Source organism: Panthera uncia (assembly GCF_023721935.1).
Source record: "Panthera uncia isolate 11264 chromosome A3 unlocalized genomic scaffold, Puncia_PCG_1.0 HiC_scaffold_11, whole genome shotgun sequence".
Taxonomy (NCBI): domain Eukaryota; kingdom Metazoa; phylum Chordata; class Mammalia; order Carnivora; family Felidae; genus Panthera; species Panthera uncia.
Window position 1 is genome coordinate 68,148,251 of NW_026057578.1, and position 11,589 is coordinate 68,159,839.

Sequence of the window (11,589 nt, forward strand, 5' to 3'; positions counted from 1 at the left end):
TTCAAGCAGTCTACAATTATTTAGTGGTTATCAACAACATGAATACCACTGTACTAAGTTGATTTGATGATAAGAGGAAAACAAATAATGTCCCTGACATAACAAGATGTCAACATCAGGAAAAACAAAACCAAACTGCAAGGCAAGTCACTTATCTTTTTGGTTGTCTATTTGTTTGATTTTTGAGAACCCTATACTCACAACAGCAGCCTAATATTTTAATTCTTGTTATGGAAATCAGAGGCCAAATAGGATTTTAGAGAAGTGGAGATCAGAAAGAGACTTTGTGACTTAAGGTGTGGCCTGAAGAGGTCCCCAAAAGGTGGGAGAATATTTTGTAGAAAAGATACTAAAGACCATTTCTGACCAAGAAAGCAGCACATGAAAAGGCTTAGATCTGGGATCTATGTGCCCTGTCCCCACTTGGGCAGGGGACATGAACCTGCCAAGGTGGGGAGGAGTCAGGAAGCACATGCAACAGAGTCAAGGTGAGGGAGCCTAGAAAGCCAGATAGAGGCATTTATATTGGATGCACAAATTATTCTTTCATTTCACCCTCACTGACCATTCCCTGAGTTCCTTCTCTGGGCCACATCTTGCATAAGACCTGGAGCCCCAGAGTGAGACAGACAGGCGTGACCCAGACCACATGGAATAGAGACTAAGACTAAAGGGCCAAACATGGAATTCCATTCAAGTCAAGTGTTTGCAAATTCCACATGGAGAAAGAAGAGGAGGAAAACATTCTTTATCAAGAAGAATCTGATCTTTGATATCCCTCAATCTTATATGTGGTAAGATATTTTATAAAGGGGTTTATAATATAATAACAGCATGGGAGCTTCGATAATATTTTTTCCTCTAAGACACTCAAAGAAAGTATAATAAGCTAACTTCAAGCAGAATAATCAGGTTTTTCAGATGACCTTTCTAAAATGATTATCAAAAAGACTTCTAGTCTTTATAATGTCTAAGATAAATAATTACACCACTGCAGCAATTTCAGGTCTGGGCTGCTTCCTGAACGCTGCCCCAAATAAAGGTCTACAAAACACTTTCCAAATATGCTAATTAGCTGAGTGGGTTTGTGTGTGTTTCAAACTATATTGAGTTTTAGTGCCAATCTGCTTCAGAGTCAGCTGAGGGAATAAAAGCACAGCTTGATTTGAGGTTAGCAGAGTGAAGGACAAGAGCATTTTGTCCCCTTTCACACCCCATAGCTTCACTGTGTATCTGTGCACTACTCTCTAAAGATTAGGCTCTAAGGGGCCACACTTTTTGAGACTTTAACACAAAAGCTTCTGACATCTCTCCTAAAAATATCCGAAAACAATTTGATGTGTTCTTAAAGCTGAAGCATGGAACTACATTTTCCTTCTCCTAGCCCTTCCCAGACTATTATGGTGATTTCCAAATGAATAGCATTGGGCTGATTGCTTATCAGGCTGGATAATGGCCTAATTTATTACAGAAACCCTAGTCAGACAGAAAAAAAATGGCAAAATCCCGCTGATTTATATAATCTTTTTGAGACATAGGGTCCATGTGCAATAAAAATCTGCTAGAACATGGTGAGCCTATGAGATGGGAGATTTTTGTCTCATTAGCACCAGCATTTAAAAATAGGGCACCTCCTCAGGTTGAAATGTCAAGCCCAAGACTGCTGTGTGCAGATGGGTGTGCAGGACACCTAAATAAGTCTTAATAGTGTGCAAACATCAGATACTACACTTGATCTTAGCCAAAAGGCCGAGAAGTGATAGTGTGCAAACATCAGGATTAGTGTTTCTGGGGTCTCTGCTGTGCGCAAGTGTCCACCTGTCTTATTCAACTTAAACATAAAAAGCCATTGGTCCTTTGGGGCACAAAAGGTAAGACATACAAAGGACCTCAGAATATTTTCCTTTCACTGAGTATTTGGATCCATGCATTCAATCATTCATTATTAAGAAGTATTTATTAAACCTCCAGGTACTGTGCTAAGTGAACAACATAGCAGTGAACAAAAACAAATGTCTCTGGCCAGGATGAAATTTTAAAAACCTGGGTGGGTCAAATAAAAACATGAACATCAACCTGATTTCAAGCTCCGTGAAGTAGGGGACTGTCATTAATATTTTCATTCTCCAGTAGAGTAGCAGAATGACATAAATAATAGAGACAATATATATGAAGAAAATAGAAGTTTTCACAAAAATAACATAAAGATTAGTTTTAAAGTAGTAATAATAATTACTATCATTTATCAAAAGTACACTATCTGCCTAGCACTAATTGCTCAAAAAATCTTTTGAAATGAAATGATAGGTGACCCTCAGGAAAATCTCCTACATAGAATCTGCAGATCCTCTAATACTGCCAAGTAACAATATTCACTTCTCAGGGCAAAATGATGAGATTAACAGACTACCTATTGATCTTACTGAAGGCATGCCAAGACCTCTGGTCCTCTTCCAAATACCCACCTATGTCAAGGGAGGAGAATGTGCAGCATCTGAAAGACCTTTGAAAGTTGGTTTCTGATGAGTGCACTATGTCGAAAACACTGGTTTTCATTTTTTTAAGTTTTTTTTTTCATGTTTGAGAGAGAGAGAGAGAGAGAGAGAGAGAGAGAGAGAGAGAGAAACAGAGCATGAGCAGGGAGGGGCAGAGAGAGAGGGAGACATAGAATCTGGAACAGGCTCCAGGCTCTGAGCTGTCAGCACAGAGCCCGATGCGGGGCTTGAACTCAAACCGTGAGTTCATGACTTGAGCCAAAGTTGGATGCTTAACCAACTGAACCACCCAAGCACCCCTAGTTTTCAAATTTTTAGTCAGACCAGAAGCACCTGGAGGGACTGTTATAACACAAATTCCAAGGCCATGCCTCTGTACTTTCTGATTCAGCAAGTCCTAGGTGGGGCCAGAAATTTACATTTCTAACAAGTTCACAGGTAGGTTGATCAAGCTGCTTGCTCTACTGACTTGCTTTGTCAACCACCTAATTGGGGAAAGCCTGTCTCTAAGAATGTATGCTTTCTAGTTCTTCTGAAGTGGGGTGGGTGAAGGGAGATGAACATGACGATTAGGGGAACTGGCCCTTTATTCTTCCAGAAAAAAATAAAAGAAAGAAAACTACAGATAAAATATTAAGGCCACTAATTTAATCTTTGAAAGAAAAATAAAAGGCGTGGAAAAATTATCCTCCACATCCTATCTCTTGCTTGCACTTACAGAACCTGGCTAAAAGCTGCAGGCAAAGCTGTCTGCGGCTCACCGCCATCCCAGAGGGAGCAACTGTAGGTTAGGACTCAGGGACAGGTGAAACCACAGAAGACAGCTAGGAGCCCCACAAAGAATGTTCAGGTGTTATCTGCCAAAGTGATTATTAGGGGATATAGGGAAAGAAAGCCCTTTGACTGATCTTGGCTTCTCATTATCCTGCAATTTCTATTTCATTTCTAGGGAATAAAAGTATAGTCTTATCTAAAGATGAGAAGGACGGGGCACCTGGGTGGCTCAGTCGGTAAAGCGGCCGACGTCAGCTCAGGTCATGATCTCGCGGTCTGTGAGTTCGAGCCCCGCGTTGGGCTCTGTGCTGACAGCTCAGAGCCTGGAGCCTGTTTCAGATTCTGTGTCTCCCTCTCTCTCTGACCCTCCCCTGTTCATGCTTTGTCTCTGTCTCAAAAATAAATAAATGTTAAAAAATAAATAAAGATGATAAAGACACCCAAATTCTGAAACATCCTAAGATTAGTAGGTTTTTTTAATCATCTCAGTTTTACAAATTAGGAATCTGAAGCTCAGAGACGTTATGCAGCACCACCATGGTCACAAAACAAGGAAGCAAAGAGTCTGGATTCGATCGAGATCTATGTAGCTCCAGAGACCATACATCTATCCACTGTATTATTCTATCACTGCCCACACTATGTAGCCTCAACTTTTTTTAACGTCATAAAACTCTTATCGGGTACATACTATGTGTCAGGTACTGATATTTATGTTAGCTCATTAAAAAAAAAAATCCTGAGAAAGAGGTATCATATAATCCCAAGTTTATAGATTTTAAAAACTGAGGATTAAATAACTTGTCAGACTTTGCAGAACCAGTGGCAGAAAAAATGAACTCAGTATCTTTAGCTTTCTTCTTTCCTAATACCAGTCACCCTTCACCATTCCTTCAAATTGGTCTGTCTCTCGCTTCTTATTTCTAATTATGTTTCCATGAAATTAGGTCCTCAGAATCAAATTTAATATGTAAATGAAATATCTAAGAACATAAGATATCTACTGTTGAATACCAATTATTATAGAAAGGTAAGAAGAATTCCACCACATTGAAACTGTGGCTAATGGCTGCATTAGGGATGATTTATATCTATATTAGAGTTTCAGTTAATGTGAAATAAAATGTATCCTTACCTTTTTTTCCACTTTCAAAATGAAATGAACCTGAATAAATTATTATGAATTGTATACTTTCCAATGACAGGGTTTTTTTGCAGTTAAACTGATTGATTAAATGTTATCATCTGATGAAGAAAAAATTTTCTTGAGATAACTGACCAGGCAACGGAGTTAAAATTTTCTAAGAAAACCAAGTCATCCACTCTGACACAAGATGAATTGTTTTAAGCTAAAGGTCATTTTCTTGCAGTATACATGGCTATCATTACTGATGTGTAATGGGGGTTTTCAAGCTATGTATTCTTCCCTAACATCATTTAACAGCATGAGTAATATATTTATAGTTCTCACATCTCCTTAAGGGCAAATGTAATGCCAGGACAGGTAGGGAAATGAATAACAGTGGTTAACAATGGAATGGTTAGAGTTAAAACAAACAAAACTGGGTCATTACTGGAATATACGGAACTAGGAGAGAGGGCAATTCACATACTTTAGAAAATTCCAAACAGCTACAAAGGCACTGGCTCTACAAACAAACAAAAAGAGCAAAACAAACAAAACCACAATTCTTTCCTTCCGTAAAGTCCAACAGGATAAAGAAAGATCTCTATGGCACTATTACTAGTAACTGATAATGTAGTGCAAAGTACTGCCTTTTGTATAATACTTTTTTGCAAGCTATTTGTTTGCATCTGTCTTTGGAGGGTAACTGAAAGGAACCACCTTTAAAATGTTTTATTTCAGTCAGAAAATTCATTTATCTAGTTTTCCAAGGAAGTCCACTCTGAGCTCTGAGTTTCAGAAGCATATTCAACTTTACTTCGGCATCTGTTCAGCATACTACCGCAAACAGAAACAGAGTAATTACTTACCTAAACACATCTGTCCAGGGGACCTCCTCCTGACTCCTCAGCAGTGTCTGGGTTCTGACTGGTCAAAGCACTGAGTCCTAGATGTTCACTGCCCCTATTAAGACCTGTACTTGGGAGTTCTTGAGACTCTGTTTTAAACACCTGCTTAGATGGCTCACTAAAATCAACAGGGGGGTTTTACTTTCTCACTGACATTGTGCAAATGTTTGTTCACTGAGGGGAAATGGCTGAGAGGGACAGACGGAGAGCTGTGAAGAAATTAAAGGACCTTTAATGGATTAAAAACAAAAAGCCATTCTGCTCTCCAGGGTGCACATTTATTTAGCTAGATTTGCTTAAAAGTATTCTCAAGTTTCCAAATTCAGTAGCCCAGAATGACTTTAAATATTTTTTTTTTCTGGTCTGTTGGTGAGATATGCCTTTGTATGATTATTTTAATGATGATTATCTATATGGTAATTGCAATGTAAAGCTAATATATAAGTATGGCAGAACATGTGAATGAATTATACAAGTCAAATGTTTCCAGAGTATTTTGAAAAAGCACTTTGGCTACATTTTTAAGTCTAACTAAACACTCCTACAGACATAAGAGTTATTACTCTTTGGCAAGATTCATAAGAATGGGTAAAATTAAAAAGAATGACTTTCTGATAGACTTCTGACAGCAATTAATTTTACAAGGGACACATTTATATCCTAAATCCCCCCAAAACACTTTTTAACTACATAACAAGATGCACTTTTTAAAGACAAATACTTCCACTAAAATTTATAATGATCTGAACTGTAGAAGAAATACAATTAAATTGCTTCTTTACAATTCCTTTTTACAAGGTAATTTAATTGCATTTTCCCCAAACCATGAATAATTTTCAGTTATTGTTTAGGTTTAACAAGAATTACAGAAACAGAGTCTTAAAAGTTCTAGTTAAAAGGGTATTATCAGAGTTTATTGTTGAGGAATTACAATTGTTATAGACCAATGATAATATTTATGTTCTTTTTTCATACTTGGTTCTACAAATGCAAGCCAGAAATTAGGGAAGATTCATTGACAACATTTTACTTCCATTGTGGCAACAATTTTCCTTTCCTGGTGGTCGGCTGAGGAAACAGTGGTTTATCTCCTCCCCGTTCCTCAGTATATACTTTTGCCCAAAGAATTCAAAGTGTAGCCATAAAGCAAGGGAAAGAACTAAAAAAGGAATTAAAAAACCCTTTATCATCTTTGATAAAAAAAAAAAAATACTTCCTAAATACCGATTCGGGAAACCCATTTCTAAGGCAAAAGGATGTAGTCCTAACATGTAAAATAACTTAATATTCAACAATGCAGAAATTCCTTTATAGTCAGAGTCCAGTCTTCTTTAGGCTCACACAAACCTGTATCACATCACCTTTCCATTTTAAATTGACAAGATATTATACTTTTCCTAGTGACATGTGATAAACTTCTTGCTATAGAAGAACTCTTCAAGTTTAATAATAAAAATCAATAGTCTCAAAGAATTTAGATGACCCATCAGTCCTTTCTTTTGGGAAAACAAAAATTAATTTATTCTAATGATCTTCTTTGAGGTTAAAGGGCTGAAGTGATGAAGAACTATTAGGCAATATCTTCGGGATGACAGAATTACTATGGTTACCACAACAACCACCACCACAACCACCATGATTATTTTAATTTTCTCTTTTTAAATTTTGCTAAAAACAGTTTGGGAGAAAACACTATCAGTTAAGGTATACTGATTTAAAAGCAAACCAGAAAAGAAAATCAGCTAATCAAATAAATATTAATGTAAATTACTTTGAGGAGAGAGGAAGGTTAATTCCACATATAAGAACTAATATTCAAGTTAAAAATTCAAGTTAAATCCACTTTTAAAGGACTCTGACATAGCACTCTGACCAGTTTTGGAAGTTTAATTAGTGATGTAATTATATCTACAACTACTGATGACACAGACTAGAAATTCCATATTAATGAATTATAATAAAATTTACTTTAATTAGTTAATTTATCTAATTAAAAGGTACTTATGTCACTAGAGTCTGAATTCCATAAGTTCAGGAACAATGCATTATACCCCTCATGTCCACGAAAACCCAAACATTCTTAGCCCTTTTAGGAACTCAACATGTGTGAATTGATTTGAAATTTCTAGTTAATTGACAACATAAAGCATTAAAGCTGAAGGAAACATTTTAATAAGTTAATTAAATACATTATTCATTAGTTTAATAAACAATTCTGAGCACCCACTCTGGGCTAGATACTATGATAAGTTTTGGGAATTCAAAAGTGAGTAAGACATTTAAAAGTTCTTTGGCTTTTAAAATAATTTCCTATAAACTGATTGTAATTTCTATGTAATTCTAGGTACTTAAAATGATACTGTGATTGGATCTTTAAATATTATAAAAATTTTACTCAGAGGGGTGCCTGGGTGCCTCAGTATATGTGCTGGCATATCAAATCTGTGTGAAGTTTGGGGATACATAATATAGAAGAAATGAATAGTCATTACTCTCTAAATTCCCAAATTTCCTAGTATAGTAAATATTCATTTACAGTGGATCCAAGTAACCTTAAGCTTTGTCTTTTAAACTCCACCTACCCAAGCTTCAATTTATGGAGTCAGCTTTGACTTCCCCATTCTACCACAACTTCCATACTGAATAGAGTTCATTCAGCCATTGAGTCTCATTTTGTAGATAAACATTCATATGGGTTTCTAATTTAGTCCTAATTACTGCTCTGCATTTACAACTTACTATGCTTTTGCATACATCTCTCAGTGTAGGCTTTTCTTGTCTCTGTCTCCAAAAGTCGACTTCCTATTAGCATACTTTGGGCCATGTAACCCATCTTCTGGTCCAGCATCCTCTTTTCCCCTTCTCTCCAATAATTGGAATCCCACTTGGATACTGAAGATGTTTTCTCCTTTCTCTGAGCTTCAAGGAGCAGCTCTCCACCAGTCCTCCATTTCACTCATCACATCTTACACAGGACCATTTGTAATCTGTATCTGTATACTTCACTTAGTCACCAATACTGCAACTATCTGTGGGTAATACCTATGCCTTGGACCTCTGTAGATCATCCCTAGAAGTTAGTACACTGATGTGGATTAAGTCAATTTATTTTGTTGAATGATGTGTTAATGGTAACTTGAGGGCAGAGTATAATTTGAAAGTGTATTCTGAACATTCACACATTGTAAATATAGTGTTAGTCATATATTTTATTGAAAAATTTTAACTCTTCAAAATTAAACATTTATTAGCAGTATATAGGATAAATGCCTAGTAATTAGAAAGGTCTATTAATTAGGGCTTTCATTTTCTAACTATTCTGAAACATACCAAAAATATACTGAAATTATCTCAGGTATATATGCTTGGTTTAATTCTAAACAGGAGTGTTCTCCTTTTTCTGACCTAATTTTTATATGTTATCAATTCATCATTTAAGATGAGTTGATCTTGTAAGTTTGAAATTTTGCAAAACAGGAAGTTTTTTTAAAGTCCCAAACTGTCTTATTTATTTATAATTTGACTTCCTTTTAACTTAATTTGGATATGCAGGCTTTAAAATGGTCTTACATGGTCCAGAATTACACAAAGTTCTAAAATACAGCAGTATCCTTTTAAGCAGGACTTTATAAATATGAATAATAAATTATGCTGAATAAATGAAATTATCATTAATTCAGTTTGTGAGAAATATGTAGGTATATGTCACATTGTTAGATATGGGTGTACCTAAGGACATCTCTGATATAATTCCAATTTCATATTTATTTAAATTGTCTTTATCTTTTCCATAAAGGACTTGGAGAAAGGAAAAAATTTTTAACATGTACAGAGTCTTTAAAAACATATGGGGGAGCTTTAAAATTCTCAGGAGGGATGGTGCAAAATAATTTCCAAGCACAAGGATTTCCTCAGTTTGAACAGAGATGTCACACTCAATTCCTTTATTCACACATTAATCCAAATATATTAAACACTCATTACATTCCACACATAAGGAATTATACTATTCTTAAAAAGCTCTTTGTATATAATGTTCTAGTTCAGTAAGGAACTCCACTTTTATTTCTAATAGGCCTACAGCATGCTTATGTTTTTTTTTTTAATAAAAGAAACTCATTTGCAGTGTAGAGAATTTTAAAATTTTAGAAAAAGTGTTAAAAAAATCTCATAACCACTACTCAGAGATACCTACCCTTAACTTTTTCACACATTTCCTAACTTCTCCTCTGATGTGTTTATGTGTCACATAAATGGGTTATTATTCTCTGTGACATTTTTATATTTCTTCTCTACATGGAGTCTTTTATTCAAGGAATAGTCTCTACTTCATAGAATGCTTTCCACTTAGTGGGAGAGATAGAGATGAGGCCAGAAGATTAGCTAAAATAAAATGAGACTGTATGCAGTATAATGCACATATACAGAAAGATCCGTCCATCAGTCTGATGAAGCAAACACAAATGCTTGAGCTGAAGGTTGAGGAGTGTGCCAAGAGACCTCTGATGGGGATAGGGGATAAGAAAGAAAGTTGTTGGACTGGATACCTTGGATCTAATGGATACGTTAGAGGTGCTACAGAACTACCAGTACAATGGTAGAGTACTTCTGGAGCCTAAGGGACAAAGCAGAGGGTGTTACAGCTATGTCTTGCTAAGTAGCTAAATCTTTTGTCTAGGCTGGTGCACAAGAAAAAAAATTACAATTAATAAGAAAGAAAATATAACACTCTCATTGCTGATACCCTTAAAAATCCCCCTCTTTATCCACTCCAATGCCCAATATGAGTCCCTTCCAATCTCTACTTTAAGTCCCCAATGCCATAGGGCTAGAGACTATACTATCAGAAGCTTGAAAGACTTTGGAGGTGACCAATGTTTTATCTACAGTGAAACCTTGACAACGTTAAGATCTAGTGCTAGATGCTCAGTATAATCAGGGTCTTGATGATGATAATAATAATAACAGTAATATCATTTAACTCTTAAGGTTGTTATAAGGGTCAAATATGGTAACATTTGTTAAGTGCTAAGAATGGTGCTTGGCACATAATAACACTATATACATTGTTGTTAAAGTCAATATCCCCAAAGCATCAGGGGGGAAATGTTAAATAAATATAAACATACAAGCAAACAACAACAACATAGTAACTAAAATTCCTGCTATAGAACACAATCCATGTGTTTTGAGGTAATTGCCAATTCATTACACAGTTATTTCTAAATGACTTCAAATCATAAGACTTATCAATCTAATACTATTTCTATGGATGAATTAAAAAGGTAAAGCATCCAAGTTGATTATAATTGAACTCATTTCAGGTCTGATAATTTTGGCAGTTTTAGAGTAGGAAAATACAGAGGTTCTGAGTCATTTATGAAATGAAGGGGTCTGTGCTTTGAATTGCCATAGCCTCATTTTAAAGAACTTGTAAAAATGCTCAGAAATATTTGCATTCTAGAATATTTTTGGCATTATATAAAAGATGCTTAATAAACTGCAAAAGATTGAGTAATTTTTCAAAACACCCAGACTGCAGCTGTTAGGTCATTCTTATTCCAGATATTCTATATTGTACATGGAAGAAAAACCCCACAAGTATTTTTTCTGTATTTATAGCCAAAGGCTGGTCACTGGAAATTTATGACACTCTGCAAAAAACAATGCTGACCTTGCAAGTGCCTCCAAGAAAAGAGTAGATTCAGAATCCATTGAATGAAATCAACTTGACTCCAGCCTACCCCACCGGTTTGTGACCTAATTTTTAAAAAATTCCTTAATTCAATATATAATAAAGCTCCCTGAGGGCAAACAATCTGCCTCTTGTATGTTTTCCTGGAGCCCAACATAGTATTTTGGCACATTACACATGCTTAATAAGTATTTGTTAAGTTAGTTAAAAATAAACACAACCAATAGCATCAACAAAGCCTGTTTTGTATCAGAGCATCAGATGTTTTACAAAGAAATCTTAGCTCAGATGTCATCCTTATTTCTGACTTTCATTTATTCAATATTTCTAAAAAATTTCTAAGAAATAGGTAATTCTACTTATTTTTTTTTCCTAGGACAGAACCTTAAGCAGTTTAAACATCAAAATAAACACTTATCATGATACGAATTCCATGTCACATGATTTGTACACAGTAGTTATAATTCTCACAAGCATTCTGCAAAATGGATACTTTCCATCCCTATTTTATAGATGAGGACACTGAGGCACCAAGTGCACATAGTTCACATAGGGAAAAAGGGACAACTTTAGGATTCTGTTATTCTACTT

At 35.5% G+C, this 11,589-nt stretch overlaps 1 pseudogene; it reads right to left on the reverse strand.

Moving 5' to 3' along the window:
- Positions 1 to 1,672: 1,672 nt before the first annotated feature.
- LOC125937208 (uncharacterized) lies at positions 1,673 to 1,761 on the reverse strand (annotated as a pseudogene).
- Positions 1,762 to 11,589: the final 9,828 nt, after the last annotated feature.